We start from the raw sequence: 19553 nt of genomic DNA on the forward strand, positions 1-19553 counted from the left end.
CCCAGGCAGGTCCACTGGCAGTAGCCTTGGCCCAGATATACTCATGGCCTCAGCTTGGAGTGTAGGCCACTCTGATCACCTTTTACCCTCTCAGCAGCATGGACCTCAGGTACATACATTGTCTCCAATGGCAGCCCAGACCAGGAATATCTACTTGATATTTGGTGGTGACTCTGACCGCAAACATGGACAGAGCCTGCAGCTGAAGCAGAACCATGGAACCAGACATAGCCCTTGGCCTCAGGCTGGGATAGGACCTCACCATGTCCTTCTCACATCTGCCTGCTCCACTCTACTGGTTGAGTTTCCAGTTCCACCTCTATCCACACTAAAAAAAACTACTTGGCTTCCCTTTCTTGTACTTGTACTTCATCTTTCCCGTCTCTCCATCACACATTTGTTCTGTAGTGAAGCATGTGGAAGGTGTTTGTGTGTCTTTCTTCTGACCACCCTGGACTGCTACAGCTGGTGCACTAATTGCTACCTTTTCTAATTCTGCCATCGATTTTTTTTTACTTGGTATTAGAATAGCACCTACTATATATTCTATACTGAAAGTGTAAAATTCGTCATGAAGCTTCCTAGCTTCCTTCCTGAGTGCCAATTCTAACTAAATAGAAATTCATTGAATAGTACAGGCTTGAAGTCTGGGTAATTTAGTGTGTTTTTTATTTATTTATAAGATTTTCTTTAATAATAAGATTCAAGAGAGGGGATGGGCTTGGTGTGAGATTTGTAGGGAAAACCATGTTCAGAGTACACTGTATATAAAAATTAATTTTGAATTTACAAACATTTTTAAAAATAGGTAAATGACAGAAGCCACTCAATTCATACAGTAGTTCAGGGTGTCCGACTGTTGGCCTATGGAATGTGTGTGTCTCTGGATTGTTATAATGTAGCCCAACAAAAAATCATAGCTCAATAAGAATATGAGATATTTTGTGGGGATTTTTATAACTATATTATGTGGCTCTTGAACATTAACTTTCAAATGACAACATGTTCCAATGTCCTCCAAAGAGAATATATGATGCTCTTGCTTTTGTTATACATGCAAGGGTCGAGACTGAGGCTTCCAGAATTTTGTCTTCCACCTGCAGACAGTTGAACTGGCACCATCAAATTTTCATGTGCTCCTGGTGACTTAGTCAAAGAAGTGCAGAGATTATCATTGATAGTTTGTTCTGTTTTTGCAGACAGTGGGTGTTTAGTGGTATTCCGAAAACAAGCAAGCATTCTTTTCTGTACATTAACAGCACACACCTCTCAGCCACGCCTCACACACACCACCCACGCACAGGCCATACTTTCCCATCCACTGTCACTTTGCATGGCATCATCAACTGAGATGTTGAAGTCCTCCACCCTTGTTTTCTATTTTCTTGTAAGTTTTCACAATAAAGGTAAATAGTTTCTTATCTACTGTCATTTTTAAAAAAATTCTACACCATCATATAGGTGGACATAACTCAAAACAGAAAAAAGCTGACAGTGGAGGTGCACACCTTTAATCCCAGCACTGGGGAACAGGAGCATGAGGATCTCTGAGTTCAAGTCCTGTGTGGTCTCCACAGCTAGATGCAGGACAGCCAGGGAGTCACTGAGAAACCGTGTTTTAAAATACATAAAAAAGAGAGAACAGGACTCGGAGACTAAACAGCAGACAATGTAATCACAACACTAAAGTCATACCTAAAGCTGGGTCTTTGCACAGACATCAAGAAAATTAATGCATAGAGAAGGTCGCTGAAAATTGGTGGAGGGTTACGAGAAAGTTGTGGGTAAAAATTACCAAAATACATTAAATACATGTGTGAAGGTGTAAAAAATAAAATCTAAAAGGATTGAAAGTTCATGCTGACTTTAAAAACATCACTTTCATTTCAGAAGTACAATGGCCAAGCCAAGGACACCAGAGCAACACTATCAAGTCACTTCCAGTGTCATGAACAAAATGAAATGTGCACCAGAGTTGACAATGAAAGCTGATTTGCAAGATGAGCTTTGAGTGGACTTAACTGCTCATTTCATCAACTTCTCAACACCATGCTTCAAACTGTGAATGCTCCAGGTGAAGAAGGAATCATGGTCACCTCAGTGTAAGGCCACTATTGTACTCATTTCAGCACAGCTCCGTGCAGTTTTGTGAACAGTGATGTAGCCTTGCTTTGACAGTTGACATGAGAATTTGAAAACAGGTGTCAAGACTTCCAGAAACATTGTCAGTATTCTGGTACAAACAAAGTCCATGTCTACATATAGGCATGGTACATGCCAATTTTGAGATGGAATGCACAGAACTACAATCCCACATTCAAAATAAAAATATTTTTGACCTTGTTGCTTAAAGACATTTACAGGGCCTAAAAGGTCCATCTTAGTGACAAATGTTCACACTTTAAATTCACACAGCATTTGTGCCATAGTGTTTTTTTTTAACAATAATTACCTTTGTGAACAATGAGTTTCAATGATTGTGCATACAGGACTAGAGAGATGGCTCAGAAGTTTTATCAGTATACATTGCTCTTGCAGAGGAGCCAAGTTGAATTCTGAGCACCAATGCTCATCACCAAGTGTAACATCAGTTCCTCTGGTTTCCATGGGAATCTGTTCTCACGTGCACATACCCAAGCACTTGTACTCATGAGTGCAAACCCCAAACAAACACATGCACATTAAAAAAGTTAAAAGTTTTTTATCTATATGTTTTCTAGATACGTCAAGAAGACTACATGCAGGAAATATCCACAATAGGACTGCTAGACAAGACCTGAACAATGACAACACAGGTGACCTTCCAAAGTGGATGGAGAAATAGGAAGAGGACCCATTGATAGATGAAGAGCAACAAGCAATTTTGAGCTGCTGAGAGAGGGAAAATCAGCCCTTTTCAAGGATGAGCCCCCATAATGGTCATCCAATCCCAAGGAGCCAGACCTGGAAGGAACAAAAGCTTGGGTATTAATAAACCAACTATGTAGGTGGGATTAATAGTTTATTCCCTTGTATGTCTGTGCAAGAGAATGATAGTTAAAGAATAAGAGGCCATGAATATACGGGGATGGAGATATGTGGGAGGAATTAGAGGGGCTGTGGGCAATGGTGTAATTATCTCTTAATTGTTATTTCAATTTCAAGCATTAAACATACTAATGTTAAAATTCAATCCAAAATGTCTCAGTAATACCTTAGGATTTCACTGAGATCAGAGTTATGTCATCAGGACAGGGAGTGAAACATTCCTTTCCCAAACACACTGTTGAATATCCACACAAACCCATGTAGCACTCTCTTATTTTTATGTTAAAAGCATAACCAAATTAATGTTACTACTTAAATGTGTTCAATTTATTTGTTAGACATCACAAACATGCAACTTGCTTCATGGTTTTAAAAGACTCACTCCAAATGGGCACTCATATAATTAAGATTAATTTATTTTGTAAGGGCTATGTGTGTTATCTGTGTGTGCACATATTGCTTCATTTATACACAGTTCCTTTTCAGGGACAATTATCAACTTTCATTAAAGTGTTAATAAGTAATGTGAAGCCAAAAACAGTTATCCCTTCAATGTGGCCCAGAAATGACAAAAGGTTACATACCCATGTGTACAGGAATGTTAATGCAGAACATGGCAAGAGATCACATCCAAGATCTACTAGGTCTGTGTGATTCAACCGGAAAATAAACACACCTTTAATCAAGGAGACAGAGTCAAAGAGATCTGAGCTCAAGGCCAGACTGGTATAGAGCACTTATCAGAAAAAGAAAAGTGTAGTTGCAGGTGTGGTGGTACATGCCTTTGATCCCAACCAAAGGTAAAGTTAGTTTGTAGAATGAAGCACCCATTCATAGAACTGATGTCTAATTGAGAGTACAAAAGGTGACAAATCAGAGATTTGGCAGAACAGGATATGTCCAACTGTCAGGAGAAGACACAGGAAAGGGAAACTACTTAAGAGGCAGTATACAGAAAGAGGATTCATTTTACCAGGACAGTAACAGAGAAATGTGTTGCAGAGAGAGAACTCAGGTAAAGATGGAACAAGCCAGAAAATAGGAAAAAGCCAGAAGATTAGAGCAGATTGCTGAATTAGTTTGAAGCCAAGAAGAGAAACTTTGAGCCAAGAGAAAATCCAGATAATATAAGTCAGCCAGGAGAAGAGTTTGAGCCAGAACAGCTGAGTTGAACCAGCTAGCCCAGAGCTCAGAAAAGACAAGTAAGTGTAAACTTATTAACCACTAAGTCTCAGAGGCTAAAAACATTCTAGGCCTGGGTGAGATTGTATAGAGTCTAGAAGCATCCAGGACTAGGCCTAGGTTAGCAGAAGGAGGTGGTAAGCTTCCCAGACAACAATTGAGCCAGGAGAATAAAAGTTATCTTATACCAATTGACTAGATGGATTATTTTGATTCAACTAATATCAGGACTTTAGATCACAACTACGATTTCAAAAGGAGCTTCAATCAGTCCCAAAATATGAAAAGATGAAATTCAAAACTATCTGAAATACATGAGACACTGATGGGAAAACAGGATCCAAATACTTACCTGGGTTACTTGGATAATGCATATGTGCTTGCACACACACACACTCACACACACACACACACACACACACACACACACACACACACACACAGAGAGAGAGAGAGAGAGAGAGAGAGAGAGAGAGAGAGAGAGAGAGAGATAGAGAGAACTCAAAGAAACTAAAAAACATTTCACAAGTAAGCAAGAGGGTGTAAGAGTTCGAAATGGACACACTTTTGTCTCAGTGCAGTCACTGTGGACTTCCTGGGGTCTCAGACCTCCTTAACCACAGCCACCAAACAGTCTATTTCCTTGGTCTTTATTCATGTGAATGTGGTAAGAGTGTCTTGTTCACCCAAACCATAAAACTGCATTAGGTAATGTGACTCAGATCAGAAGCAGAGCTGCATAGGTTCAAAAGCCTGTGAGGCCACTGAGCACACAACTGCTTTATCCTTTTTCCTAGGGCTGTGTCTACTCTGCCCTCCTCCAATCTGAGAAGCCATCCTGTGAAGATGGCACCAGTGATGATTCTCCTGACCTTTCTTCTGTCTCTGGGAGCTCATGCGGGTGAGTGAACATAATAGTTGCAGAGGTGCCATCCCATGACACCTCTGCTGTCTTTCCACCCAGCGGAATTTGGAATGGTCCTAGCAGTGAACACAGGAGCTCTGAACTTCAGGTCCCTACCAAACCCAGACTGGGAAATCTGACCCTGGTTAGATCCTCACAGAAGTCTGAGGAAGGGTGGTGTTCTCAGAAAGCTTAGTAAACACTGGCTTCTCTCAACTTTTCTTCATCATGTGGAGACTGGATCACCCTTAGAAACAGATTGTGCAGAGATAGAAAATGTGCATCATTAACTTACTTGAGTCCAGGGAAAGAGCAGCTTTAATGACCAACATGCAATGAGCAAGGCCACCAGTTCAAAAATATTATCATTAATTATTATTATCCACCCTCAGCCTTCTGAAGATAGAGGCCCATGTGTCAAGATGCCTGCACTGCACACTCCACTACCTCTGCTGTATAGTTGTAGTTGCCCTCTCCACATCTTTTTGCAGGTCTCCTGCTGGTTCTATCATTGCCTGCACTCACCTCCAAATTCCAGGCTCTGAATCCCACCAGGACTGCATCACCAGTGCTCCAGCTAACTATAAGTCATTCACTCATGCATAGAAAAGAATCCAAGAATAGAAGAATGTTAGAAAACCCACCTCCATAGGCTTAGGAGGAAAGCTGAGAAAATGACACCGATGAAAAAATTCCAAGGGAGCTGCCCAGGATCCACTCAGCCTCTGGCATGATAAAGAGAAAGCTTCCCTACCCCCAACAAATTGTAAAGCAGAATGGGTGTCAAGTGCTACCCACCCCTTCTCAGAGCAGGATCTGGGGCTTAATATTCAGCAAATATTTTTCTATGTGCAAGGAATCCTGTCTGCAATAGTCTTGGGAACTGCAGATCCCACCCTCTATCACACCCTTTCCAATCTTCCCTCCTGACTCATCTGCTGCTCCCAGACACCCCATATCCTCGGCTTTTCTTTCAGAGGAGATCATTGGGGGCCATGACGTCAAGCCCCACTCCCGCCCCTACATGACACATGTTACCTTTCTGAATGATAATGGAGGAAAGAGTTACTGTGGAGGCTTCCTGGTGCAAGACAACTTTGTGCTCACAGCTGCTTACTGCAGGGGAGCAGACTGAAGATTGCTCCCCTGAGGGCTCACTAGAAGGCAGGGCTATGAAAATGGAAGTCTGTTACCACTTCATCTGATGTCGAAGAGTGAGAGGACAGAGCCATCAGCACACTTGAGCTGATCAATTGCACTGGCCACAGTAAAGCAGTGGGTGGGGTTGATAGTTCCCATTAAGAGACAATGCAAATGTTGGAATAGTGCCTAGAAACAAGATGTAGCCTCCAGGAATCTCATGTCCTTGAGAATCAGAGAACAGTAGGTTTGACTCTGAAGCCCTCCTGTGTCCTCAAGCCCCCTCAGCTAGAGCCCCACCCTGCCTACTCTGCCTGGGCTGCATCCTCTCTGACTACACATCTCTCATGTCCACTCTGCTCTCTGCACAGCTCAATGACAGTCATGCTGAGGGCCCACAACATAAAGACACAGGAGAAGACCAGCAGATCATCCCTGTGGCAAAAGCCATGCCCCACCCAGAATATCATCTCAAAGACCAGTCCAATGACATCATGTTGTTAAAGGTGAGACTTGTCACTCTTCCCACTCACATTCCTCAACTCACCCCTCACCTCTCACCCAACCCCTCCTGCCTGTGTTCTTCCTGGTGCAGTTCTTATCCTCCCCTCCTGCTCTGATCATGCTTCTTCCCTCCCTTCCATCCTGGTTTTTGTGTGACTCAGGGCAGCAGGATCATGATTGATCTGGTCTTCTCCCCATCAGCTGGAGAGAAAGGCCAAGAGGACTAAAGCTGTGAGACCCCTCAGGTTGGCCATGGCTAAGGACCATGTGAATCCAGGATATGTCTGTCATGTGGCTGGCTGGGGGGGATTGTCCCGCAGTCAAGGAAGAACTGCCTGTCTGCAAGAGGCTGAACTGACCATTCAGGAGGGCCAGGATTGTGAAAGACACTTTGGCTACTATTCCAAGACCACACAGATATGTGCTGGAGACCCAAAGAAAATAAAGGCTCCTTTCAAGGTGAGATTCAAGCATGTAACAGACAAAACACAGGGAGAGAGGAACCTGAAAGAGTTCTGCCTGTGAGAATGGCCAGACTCTCAGCCTCAGCTCAGAGTAGAGGCAGCTCAATAGTGGACTGGTTAGTCCCTTGCATGGGGGTAGCAGGACTGAAAGTGGAGAAACATCAGTCATCACAAAGCTGCATTAACTATCCCACAGCATCCCTGAGAACTTCAGGGAAAGCCTTGGACTGAGGTAGAAGGAAAAGGAAGGCTGGTACTGAGGGAAGTTGGAAAGCCTGTCCTGGCCCTGATCTGACAGCCTTGCCAGGAGGAGGGAGAGACAGAGAACCCACACTCAGTTCTTCCTGTCTTTGCCCACAGGGTGACTCTGGGAGACTCCTCATGTGTGACAACAGAGCTCATGGAAGAGTTCTATCCTTTGGAAAGGAGTATGACACTCCTACAAGCATCTTCACTAAAATCTCCTCCATCCTTTCATGGATAAGCAGAAACATGAAGCTCCCCTAGCAGGTGTTAAACCACCTGTGTTAAGCAGAGTTTCTGGCCTCAGACAAGAACCACATGGAGTGGGCAGCAAATGATAATAAACAATCTTCTGAGTGCATGTAACTGAGGTTCATTATTGATTGAGCCACTTTATTCTTTGTGCTCCTTGTTGGTCCAGGCAGTCATGTCCTGTCAGTTGTGGGCTTTGCTTTTTCCTCCTTCTCCAGCCTCTCCCCTTACAGGAACTTTAGGCTGCACATTCCCACACAGTATTCACCCTACATGGTGGGCAGTAGGGGTTGTTTATTTTTATTTTTGATATAGGCTCATACTGTATAGCTCTGACTTGCTTGGAATTTGCTATGTAAACAAAACCGGACTTAAACCCACAGAGACATTCCCTTCTTTGCTTTCCCTGTGCTGGAATTAAAGGTATCTGCCACAGCATCCCATCATAACCATATTTTAGTTCTTTCTCACAACACAGTCATCAGGAGCCTATAGCACTGCCAAGGGGTCATAGACTCAGTCACCCATATTCATACTTAGCTCCCTAGAAATGTCTCTTACTGGGTGTAGGAAATTCTTACCATCTCTTAGTCACCTTCGTTAAGACCCAAACCTTTGGCAGAGAATCAGACGAGGCACTGGGTGAAGGTTGATCTATCTTTGGGAATTCAGAAGTCCTGAGCTCTGCCACCCATTCAGTTTCCTCTTTGTGCCTCCCCTACCCCTTGCCAAAAAGGGCAGGCTTCTCTTACCACTGGAATTCTCTGCAGTGTGGAAGGCTGAGACATCTCTCTGATGGCCCCAGGCCTCAGTTCCATTTCTCAGCCCAGCACAGAGCTGAGTCCACTTCTATACCCGTTCTGGCCTGCTAGTGTGTCCTACTACTTCCTCCACACCCACCACCCGATGAACTGATTTAAGCCAGCCTTTCACTCCTGTACCTATAAGTTCCAAACACTGTGAACTCTCCTTTTCCTCATATTCCAGCTACACTTGTGCTTCCAGTCACCTGATACTCACACCTCCCACCTAGGCTGGCTGAGCCCTGTTCCAACCCAAGTCTTCTGTGGAGAATGAGGCTCTGCCGTGCCCTCCATTCTCTCAACACTCCTGGACCAGCTTGTAATCGCTGCCTCCCCCTGCTGGCTATGTGAGGATATGGCAGTCAGATTCAGGACTGCTCCCTTGGGCCCTCCTTGTTACTTAGCTTCCAGAAGTCCTATGTTCAATTCGGAGTACTCACATGGCCACTCACTATCATCTATAACAATAAACCTATGAGAGCTGATGTCTTCTGCTGCTGTGCAGACATGCATGTAAACAAAACACCTCTACACATAAAATGAATAAGTCAATATCATACAGGTTGTCCATTCATTAACCTGTAAGTTTTCTTTAGATCTGAGTAAAATTCTCATCTAATTTTAATTATATATTAATATATTGTTGGACAACTAGTTTAATTATTTGCTATAGTGAGTAAAGCATCAATTCCTATGGGGGTGAAAATACCTCAGTAGTAGGTTCCCTGGATATATGTTCAAGAGATAAAATAGATGGGTCCTATTTCAGTTCTTTTTTTAATATCTTGACAAATCTCCAAATTGATTTCCACAATGACTATATTGATCTGTTCTCTCACCACAGGTGAATAACGCTCTCTCTCTCTGTCTCTGTCTCTGTCTCTGTCTCTGTCTCTCTCTCTCTCTCTCTCTCTCTCTCTCTCTCTCTCTCTCTCTCTTCCTCCATCCTCTCTAACATTTGTTGTTATACTTGGGTAGTCAATCTGAGTTGGGGGAGGTGGTATCTCAAAGTGTATTAATTTGCATTTAACTAACAACTAGGGATAATGGATACTTTCTTTCTTTCTTCATATATTCCTTGTTTTTGAAAATGTCTGTTCCTTTCACTTGCCCATTTGTGGGTTCGCAGTTTTATTTCCTTGGAAAATAATTTCTGAAATTATTTTAACTTTTGCATAATTGCTTGTAATAACAAATCCTGATTATCAACGGGACCAAGAGGCTAGTCACACTTGAGAGGGATTTTGTTGATTAGGTTATTTGAGGTGGTAGCTGGACCCGAAACCTGGGCCACATGCTCTAGTGGAAGCTCACACAAAAGGACATGGAAAAAGGATGTTTTTGTGTATGCTCAATTTTATTAACCAATATATTTTATTAACAACTTAGTGACCGAGCATATGTCACTTATAACCCGACTAACCAAAACAATAGGAAATGAGGATTAATGGACACAATAACAAAATCATAAGAATATCAGTTTGGAGGAGCGATTCTCCTGGCACAATCAGCAGGATTTCTTCTGCTGGAACCTAGAGTAACCAGAACCCAGAACCTCAGCGGGACCAGAGCCCTGAAGCCTTCCCTTGAGTGGTTCTCTCTAGGAGCATTTCAAAGTGCAGTGATGAACAGCCAAAACTATCCCAAGTCTCCAAAAAGCCCTGCCTCCAGTTCTGGGCTCATTTATATATCTCCTCCCAGAGTCTGTTCACAGGATCTTTTCAGCTGGCAACAATCAAACTCCCACACGAGGTGGTCGGTCTTCTAGTGGATTAACCTCAACCTCTCACAAGACCATTCCAATCCCTCACTTGGGATCCTAAAAAACAGGTTTATCTCTCCTTCATCTCCCTCTTTCTATTTAATAAAATAAGCTATATACAACAAACTAACAGTTGCCCATTAAGTTAACATTTACAAGGACCAGTCCATGTATATTTAACATTTTTTAGGAAATTATTCCACTATTCTATGCTACTGAGCTTTTAAACTAAACTTATTTTAATATTATGGCTATCTAGTCTTTAACCTCATCAGAGACCACAGAAGGAAAAACTATCTAATATGAAGGAAGTGCAGGCAAGCAACTTCCAGAAGTATTGACAGGACAGAGAGCTGACTGTCTGGACAGTGACAAGTTCCTCTCCATTGTTGGGGCATCCAGTCTTCAGCCAGCTGGCCCAAGGCAGTTGACAGACTGTTTCTGGACTGTCACAACTTTCTCTCCATCGTAGGTGCATCCCAGCTTCAGCCAGCCAGCTCAAAGCATCTCAGAGACTGCTCTGAAGCAGGAATCCTGAAGAACTAGCCCACCTGGTTTCTGCAAGGCTGGGCAGCCAATTTCTCAGTATCAGGCTTGGTCGTATCAGATGGTCATTCTCTCATCAACAGTAGAGATAATCGAAGTTCCTCATTCCATTGGCTATCTGCCACTGTCGTTTCTTGATGCCCACATAATTACACTGGAGACACTACCAGGAACAGATGTCTCTCTGTCATAAAAGCCCTTTATTATTAAATGCCATTTTCTGTGGATCTCTGAAGGGTTTGAAGACCATCTATCTATCTGTCATCTACATATTCCTTTGAAAACATATACAAAAATCTAAATAAAGCTTATTCTATAATTAAGTAATTTAGTATCTAGTAAGATTTATAAGTGACAGACTACCAATTTCTATTTCCAACCATCCTGAACAAGTTATAACAGCTATTTTTCACCTTCTTAAGTAAGTTGTACATGTATTATACATTAAATAAATGTCAGACAAAATGATCTTATGTTTACACCAACATACAATATACAATTTAAGTTTCCGTTAACATATCAAATATAATACATAAAGCAAAAGTTGAAAAAATTGTAAATTTCTATCAATCTACAATACCAACGCAAAATATTTGAATACCAATGCAAATTATTTGAGGCTAGTAGATTCAATAATATACTTATAATTCTATAAACCTACAGCCTCCCTTCCTTCAACCTATATCCTCCCTTCCTTCCCTCCTTTTCCTTAATATCAGATGGGATAGAAAGATGAGAGAAAGAAAGATAGAAGAAAGAAATACCCAAATGAAACTTTTATTAATTGTAACTAATCCCCTTAGGCAAAAACGAGCATTGGTAACCCACCAAAACCACCCACCCCACCTACTGGGAATGGGGGCATCATGTTCTCAAAAGTTACTTTATGCTGTTTAGGAGAAAAATGTTTTTTGGGTACCCTAAAAAAATAATATATTGGCCAAGAGCTGGAAAAGCTAGCTCTATCTGTTTTTGTCCAGTCTTTTTGGGATCAATCTTTTTGGCTAGCCGTTTTATTGTTAATATGCATGTAATTTTTGGAGGAAGCAGTAGCGCCAGAGGCAGAAGTTTGATCTTCATCATTGTCCTATTTTTTTTTTTGCTCTGAAAGTAAGCAAACCTTTGAAATCATTAGTATAGGTATGTTAGTATATATATATATATATATATATATATATATATATATATATATATATATATATAATGTATATATATAATATATAATATATATACTGTATATATACAATAATAGTGTGTGTGTATATATATATACATATATATATATGTATATGTATATATATATATATCTTTCCTTTTTAAAGGAAAGATCAATTGAGGCACCTTGCTCGAGGTGCCAGAGGCATGTTTTTGGGGTTAAATCATTCAAGCTGTCTGTTTCATCTTTAGTGTTGTCCTGTTTTTTTGCAAATAATACAGGGCTCTACCAGTATGTACACCAACAGGCCAGAAGAGGGCATTAGTTCTTTAAGCTGTATGAAACAATGCCAAGTTATAAGAACCAGGTAGCTCTTAAGATTCACTTGCTATACAGTCAGAGCTAATCTTTATAAGTTTGGTTGGAAGCCAAATATTTTCACTCCCCATGGAAACATAGCATATCCATGACCCCATCTCAAAACTATTACAGGTTTTTATTTCATACTAGACAAATTCTTGTAGAATATTGGTTGTCTCAGCTCCTCAGTTTTTTTTAATCACCCAGTGTCTCTCCACAGCTGATATCCCTTCATCATTAACATTAAGAAAATTTAGAGTCAATAAAGCATTATTTAATCGGTCCTTGGGTGTCTTTACCCTTCCCTTTCATTTAATAAGCATTTCATGAAGGTACGATTAGCTCTTTTCACAACTGCTTGTCCTGTGGGGTTGTGAGGTATACCAGTAACATGTTTTATATTATAATACATAAAGAAGTTTTTTATCTTAAGGGAAACATATGCAGGAGCATTGTCAGTCTTAATTTGTGTAGGTATTTCCATAAATGCCATTATTTTCAGTAAATGTGTAATCACGTAGTCAGCCCTTTCAGAACTTAAATTAGTTTCCCATTGAAAAGCTAAATATGCATAATAGTCAGAACATGGAAACAGCCTATCCTCAGTAGAAGAATGGATAAAGAAATTGTAGTACATTTACACTATGGAATACTATTCAGCTTTAAAAATAAACAATTCCTGAAATTTGTGGACAAATGGATTGAACTATAAATTATCATAATGAGTGAGTTCACCCAGAAGCAAAAAGAGACAAATGGTATATACTAACTTATATCAAGACACTAGCCCAAGGTGTATATCCCATGAAAGACTTTACTTACCAGGAAAGTAGGTCAGAGGAGAGGACATCCTATTGGGACTTTAGGTGAGAAAAGCATGGGAGAATGGGGAAACAGAAAGATCCAGAGTGTCCTGGAAGCCAACAAGAAAAACATTATGATGAGCGGATCTGGGTCCTGGGGTCCTTCCTGCTCAAACTATAGCACCAGCCAAGGAAAATATAGGCAGTAAACTTCGAACGCCTACCCAGACCTAGGAGGCATACAGGACATTCTCCACCATTGAGTGGTGAGTGAGGTCTGACTTTCATACAAACTCTGGGACCCCATTTCTGACAATGTCTCCTTGATGGGGAGGCATGGTGGCACTCAGAGGAAGGATAAATAGGTCACCAAGAAGAGACTTGATACCCTATGAGCATATACAGGGGGAGGAGGTCCCCTCAGTCACAGACATAGGGAAGGGGAGTAGGGGGGAAGCAAGAGGAAGGAATGAGAGGATACAAGGGATGGGCTAAGAATTTAGATGTAATATGAATAAATTAATTTTTAAAAACCTGAATATGTATCAATGGTATGATGCACATACCTCATTGTTCCAAATTTTGTAAAATGAAACAATCCATTTGTCAAATTTCATTCCTTTTGTTACCTCCAGGGTTAATTCTAGCAGGTAATGGTATTTGACTACATAAGGAACATGTAGAACACTTATTAATTATTATTCTGGTTTGTGGCCAAGTGATAATCTTTTTTTCAACGCCTTACCATTGACATGATGTTTTTCATGAAAGTTTGAGGCTTCGAATACATTACCTATCAATACTTTTTTCAACATTTTCTTGTGTCAATGGACCTGGTAAACCTGTATGGGATCGAATATGAGTAATATACAAGGGATAATTTTTGCTTTTGATGACTTGTTGCAGTTTTATAAATAATGTAGTTAATTCTGTGTTATCAGGAGTAAATTTGGCAGTTTCTCTATGCAAAACAACTCTTTCAGCATATTGAGAGTCAGTAGTTATATTAAGAGATTTAGGAAAATCTAACAGTACCATAAGGATTGCATATAGTTCTGATTTTTGAACTGATATAAATGGACATTTAATCACCTTAGTTATTTTATCAGACTTATAAGCATACCTGATTTGTTTGTATCAGTGAAGAAAGTGCTAGTCCCTGAGATTGGTGACCTTTTTACAATACTTGGGAGGATCCAATTAGTTCTTTTCATAAACTGTATATGTTTGGGTTTTGGGTATCTGTTGTTAATGTCTCCCAAATAGTTACTACAAGCTTTTTGTCAATTTTTAATAATTACCTTATAATGACATAATCTCAGAATCAGTAAGATGCACTACAATTTCCTCCGGGTCCATCCCTGACCATTGGCACAACCTTATTCTTCCCTTTGTAATCAATTTAGAAATTTTATCTAGGAATGTTTTTAATTTTTTGTTTCATTTATTTGCCAGGAATATCCATTCTATGATTCTGTCTTCCCTTTTCATAAGAAGCTCAGTAGGAGAATGTTTTGAAGGCAAAATAACCAGAATGCAATCAAGTCGGGATCAATTCTATCCATATATGCCTTTTGAAGTTTTTTTTTCACTTTTTTCCTTTATTAATTTATTCTTGTTACATCTCAATGGTTATCCCATCCCTTGTATCCTCTCATTCTTCCCTCCCTCCTCTTTTCCCCTTATTCTCTCCCCTATGACTGTTCCTGAGGGGGATTACCTCCCCCTGTATATGCTCATAGGGTATCAAGTCTCTTCTTGGTAACCTGCTGTCCTTCCTCTGAGTGCCACCAGGTCTCCCCCTCCAGGGGAGATACTTTGTAGGGATTTTGGTAACTATATTCTGTGACTCTTGTGCATGAACTTTCAAATGACAACACATTCCAATGCTCTGCAAAGTACAGAGAAGAATGCTTACTTGTTTCAAATACCATTAAACACCCATTGTCTACAAGTGTAGGGTAAAATTTTGAAAAATTTATATTGATAATCTTTCCATTTTTCAAAGTCACAAGTAGCACTTGCAAACTTTATGCTGACAGATACACTGCACTAAGAAGGAAAAACCCTGGAAGCCTCACACTGCCACCAAACTTACATCATGCATGTGCAGTGTTATCAAGAGAACATTTTCTATGACATAGGAACATGTTGTAATCTACAACTTTATGAAATAGATCTACACAATAAAGTTACAAAAGTAATTCTCTCTCTCTCTCTCTCTCTCTCTCTCTCTCTCTCTCTCTCTCTCTCTCTCTCTCTCACACACACACACACACACACACACACACACACTCACTCACACACACACACACACACACACACACATGCAAATCTCATAATGTTTTCACTGAGCTTATGATTTTATGTTATCTGTATTTATAGCATTTCTTGGCCACATGCAGCCACAGAAGACTTGAACTAATCTTTAAATAGTGAGTGGCTTCTGTCATTGGCTTCCTTAAAAAAACGTTTTAAATGCAAATTAATTTTCTCATACAATATATTCTGGTCATGGCTTTCACTCAGAATCTTTTCCAAGATCCTTTCCACTACCCCTCCCATAAAAACCATTATTAAGAAAATCTTGGAAACAAATAAAAACACACATGAAACCTAACCAGACATGAGTCCATAGTACTCAGTGAACATCTACTCAGCTAGACTTAGCAGTCAGAATGGAAGCTATGAAGCATCACAATAAATTGCACACTTTCAGTACAGAATATATTTTATGTGCTTATTTACTACCAAACCAATAAATTCCACAACATAATTAGAACTAAAAAAAACAATTAGTTTAATATATTCTTTCACAACTCATACCCATCACCTGTGTTCACTTCTTCCTCATCCCCTTATGTCCAGCCTTCCTTGTTCTCTTTACTTACATTGTACTGTAATCACATGTACTCCTGTTTTCATATGCTATATTATTGGCAATGTTTCACACATGAGAGAGAACACGTGGTTTATTTCTTTCTCAAGGTTGAAGATATTACAAATGGAAATCACAGGAGATGATAGAGGACGGAAAACAATAACTTATGGAACAGAAAGAACAGTGACAGCTCAGGCACGATGATCAGCAATTACCAAATGGAACCTCATGAAACCAGAAAGCTTTTGTAATGCAATAAGTTAAGTACACCACCAAAAGGACAAAATGAAGCCTACAGAATGGGCAAAGATTTTCATTCAATTCATGAATGTCTCTAACAGGTTTAAGCATGAAAAGTACAGGCCACAGCCTGGCTACATGGCACCAATAGGCTTTGACTTTTTAATTTTCCCCATTGCTAAAAACTGTTAGATTACATTGCTAACCATGGTCCCAAGGCCCATTCTCTTATTTGGCCACTGACTCACGCCTGAGACCAAATATCAAGGTCCAGCAATCAAAATTCATTTTTTGTCTAAAATGTACAATAAGGATTTACCAACTGACTCTAACAACACTTCCTGTCTCGCCTTTAAAACCTCACTCCTGCAGAAACACTTATTCTCTCTTGCTTCTCCTGACTCTCTTGCTTTTTTGCTTGTAGTTGCTGCTGCTGTCTTTTCAGCCTTACCTAAACTGCCCCTGCTTGCCCCTCTTGGGAAATAAAGAGGAAATTCTCTTTTGTGCTGAGAATTTGGTGTCTGAGTATGTCTTGTACTATTTTTGGGGGGATATAAACCCTGACAGAAGGCTAAATATCCAAATTATGTGAACAGCTCAAGAAACTAGACCTCAACAACCCAAATAATCATATTAAAATCATGTTAGAGGTCCAAGTGGAGAAACCTCAAGTAGCTGAGAAATGCTTTAACAATGTTCATCATCCATAATCATCAGGAAAATGGAAATCAAAACTATTAGAGATTCCATCTCACACCTGTCATAATGGATAAGATCAATAACACATGTTACAGCTCATTTTGGAGAGTATGTGGAGCAAGGGAACATTCCTCCAGTGCCCATGGGAGAGCAAACATGTACAACCACTATAGAATCAATATGGCAGTTTCTCAGAAAATCTTTAATTTATCTAACTCAAGGCCCAATTATACCACTCCTGGACATGAACCCAAATGCTGCTGCATCTTACCTCAGGAATACTTGCTCACTTATATTCAAAGTAGCTTTATTCATAATAGCTGGATACTGGGTGCAACCTAAATGTCCCTCAACAGAAGACAAGAAAAAGAAAATGTGGTAAATTTACACAATAGAGTATTGCTCAGATGTTCAGAAAATGACATCATGAAATTAGGCAAATGAATGGAAGTAGAAAAATATCATCCTGAATGAAATAACCCAGACTCAGAAAGACAAACCTGGTATGATTGGTCTAATATAAAGCTTATACCAAGAGAGTAAGCCACACCTGGCATGGCCTGGATGATCATTGAGCAGAGGCTGGATAGCCCAGAGACAAAGGATCAAATGAAACACAACTGGCCAGAAAAAGAGAAGTTAATGAAATGGTTACTAATGATAGTCTACAATACTCATTGATGGAGGCCTAGTCCTGTCATCATCAGAGATGTTTCCTCAAGCAGCTGATGGGAGGAGCTGCAGAGACTCACAGCCACACATTAAGTGTCCCCTCTAGGGAACCTGCTCTGAAGAGGAGGAGACATAATTTTAGGCTCCAAAGGGGTCAAAGACAGTAGGAGAACATAGACCCAAAATTAAGTAAGCTGGGCTCATTGAACCTAACAGAGTCTAAAATGACAATCACAGAGCATGTATGAGTCTGAGCTAGGTCCTCTGCACATAAGCTGTATAGATTGGTGTTCCTATGGGATGCCTAATAGTAGGAGTGGGCATCTTTCTGACTCTTTTGCCTACTATGGGACCCTTTTCTTTCTTCTGGGTGGATATGCTTGATATGAAGGTCTGTGTCTAGTCTATCCATGCTTGATGTGAAGGTCTGTGTCTAGTCTATCCATGCTTGATGTGAAGGTCTGTGTCTAGTCTATTGTATCATGTGAATCTTTGTTCTGAAAAGGAAGTCAGCCTGCCCTTTTCTAAAGGGAAATGGAGGAGGAATGGGATCTAGTGGAGAGGAGAGTTGAGGAGGCACTGTGAGAAATGGAGGGAGGGGAAACTGTGGTGAGGATGTGATGTATGAGAGAAGGAAAGAAAGTATAATTCATGGGTAGTGTGTGAGGGGCTTAAACTGGGTCACACAGGTCACAATGAACTGTATGCTTCAGCTAGAGTGGCAGGGTCTATGGTTTGAATGTCAAGCAAACTAAAGCCTCTCTGCTTGACTTTCTCTTGATCAGCCCCTTCAATGAAGGATCCACAGGAAGTCATTATAAACAACATGGTTGGAGGGTCTCCTGCTGTTTCCTAATTCCACATACTGCATTCTGAACCAAAGAAGGGTATGCACATGGCACTGTAAGAATCTAGAGAATTTAGTCATTTCTCACAACATGATCTTTGAGAATTCCAAATACAGATTTATTTGTGCCACACTGACTTTTCTAGTGAAATGAAACTATGAACGGGAGGAAGGAGTCTACTGCATACCTGATACAAAGGCAGAGACCTACAAGTTCTGGTTGATGATGTCAAAAGATTCTTGTAGCTCAGCATCCCTTGGCTACCTCAGGTTCACAAACTGCTATGCACCCATGTTGCCTGCAAGGAGGGGGGTGATGTCCCAAGCTGAGCCAGGAATGTTGAATGACTAGAGGGCATGGCACAGCCTCATTCTCCATAGAAGACTAGGGTAGGAACAGGGCTCAGCCTGAATGACTTATGTGGGAGGTATGAGCATCAGGTGACTGGCAGGCCAAGTCTAGCTGAATTATGAGGAAAAGAAGAGTCTACAATGTTTGAAACTTACAGTTAGAGGAGTGAAATGGTGGATTAAACCAGGCCTTGGTGAAGAGGGGCTGGAAGAAGTCAGAAGACAAACGCTGGCAGGACAGGAGGGGAACATAAGTTGAATGGTCTCTGTGCTGGGCTGGGAAATAGGACAGAGATGAACCTGGAGCCATCAGAGGGATATCACAGCCATCAAGATTGCAGACAATTCAGGTGCTGAGAGTAGCCTGTCCTGCTAGAGACTGAGAGGTCTGCAAATAGGGCATTGAGGGGGTGGTACAGCCATAGGCTCCAAATTTGCAGATACAAATTTCGCCTCACCAAAATGCCTTGTTGGACTCTCTGGATAGTGTCGTTGGCTTGAAGAAGGTGACCTAGAGATGGTAAGAATGTCCTACATCAAGGAAGATTGATATCTTTAGGGCTAAGTAAGTGTAGGAGTGACAGTGCATGACATCTCAGCAGTGCTGTAGCCTTCTGATTACTGTGTTGTGAGAAAACCAACCTTGAAGAGTTTAGGATTAAAATATGATTATGATGGGGTGTTGTGGCACACACCTTTAATTTCAATACTGATAAA

At 40.7% G+C, this 19553-nt stretch overlaps 1 protein-coding gene and 1 pseudogene across 2 annotated transcripts in view; both read left to right on the forward strand.

Annotated features, from left to right (window-relative positions):
* The window catches only part of LOC311589642 (granzyme E-like), a 162897-nt gene that overhangs the window by 108516 nt on the left and 34828 nt on the right, over positions 1-19553 (forward strand). The gene's annotated exons all lie outside the window — the stretch shown is intronic.
* On the forward strand, positions 5056-7728 carry LOC311589566 (granzyme E-like; annotated as a pseudogene). The gene is made up of 5 exons: positions 5056-5110; positions 6091-6241; positions 6625-6759; positions 6959-7216; positions 7582-7728. The product of its transcript is annotated as a granzyme E-like (transcript).

Source organism: Acomys minous (genome assembly GCF_964271855.1).
Source record: "Acomys minous genome assembly, chromosome: 18".
Taxonomy (NCBI): Eukaryota; Metazoa; Chordata; class Mammalia; order Rodentia; family Muridae; genus Acomys; species Acomys minous.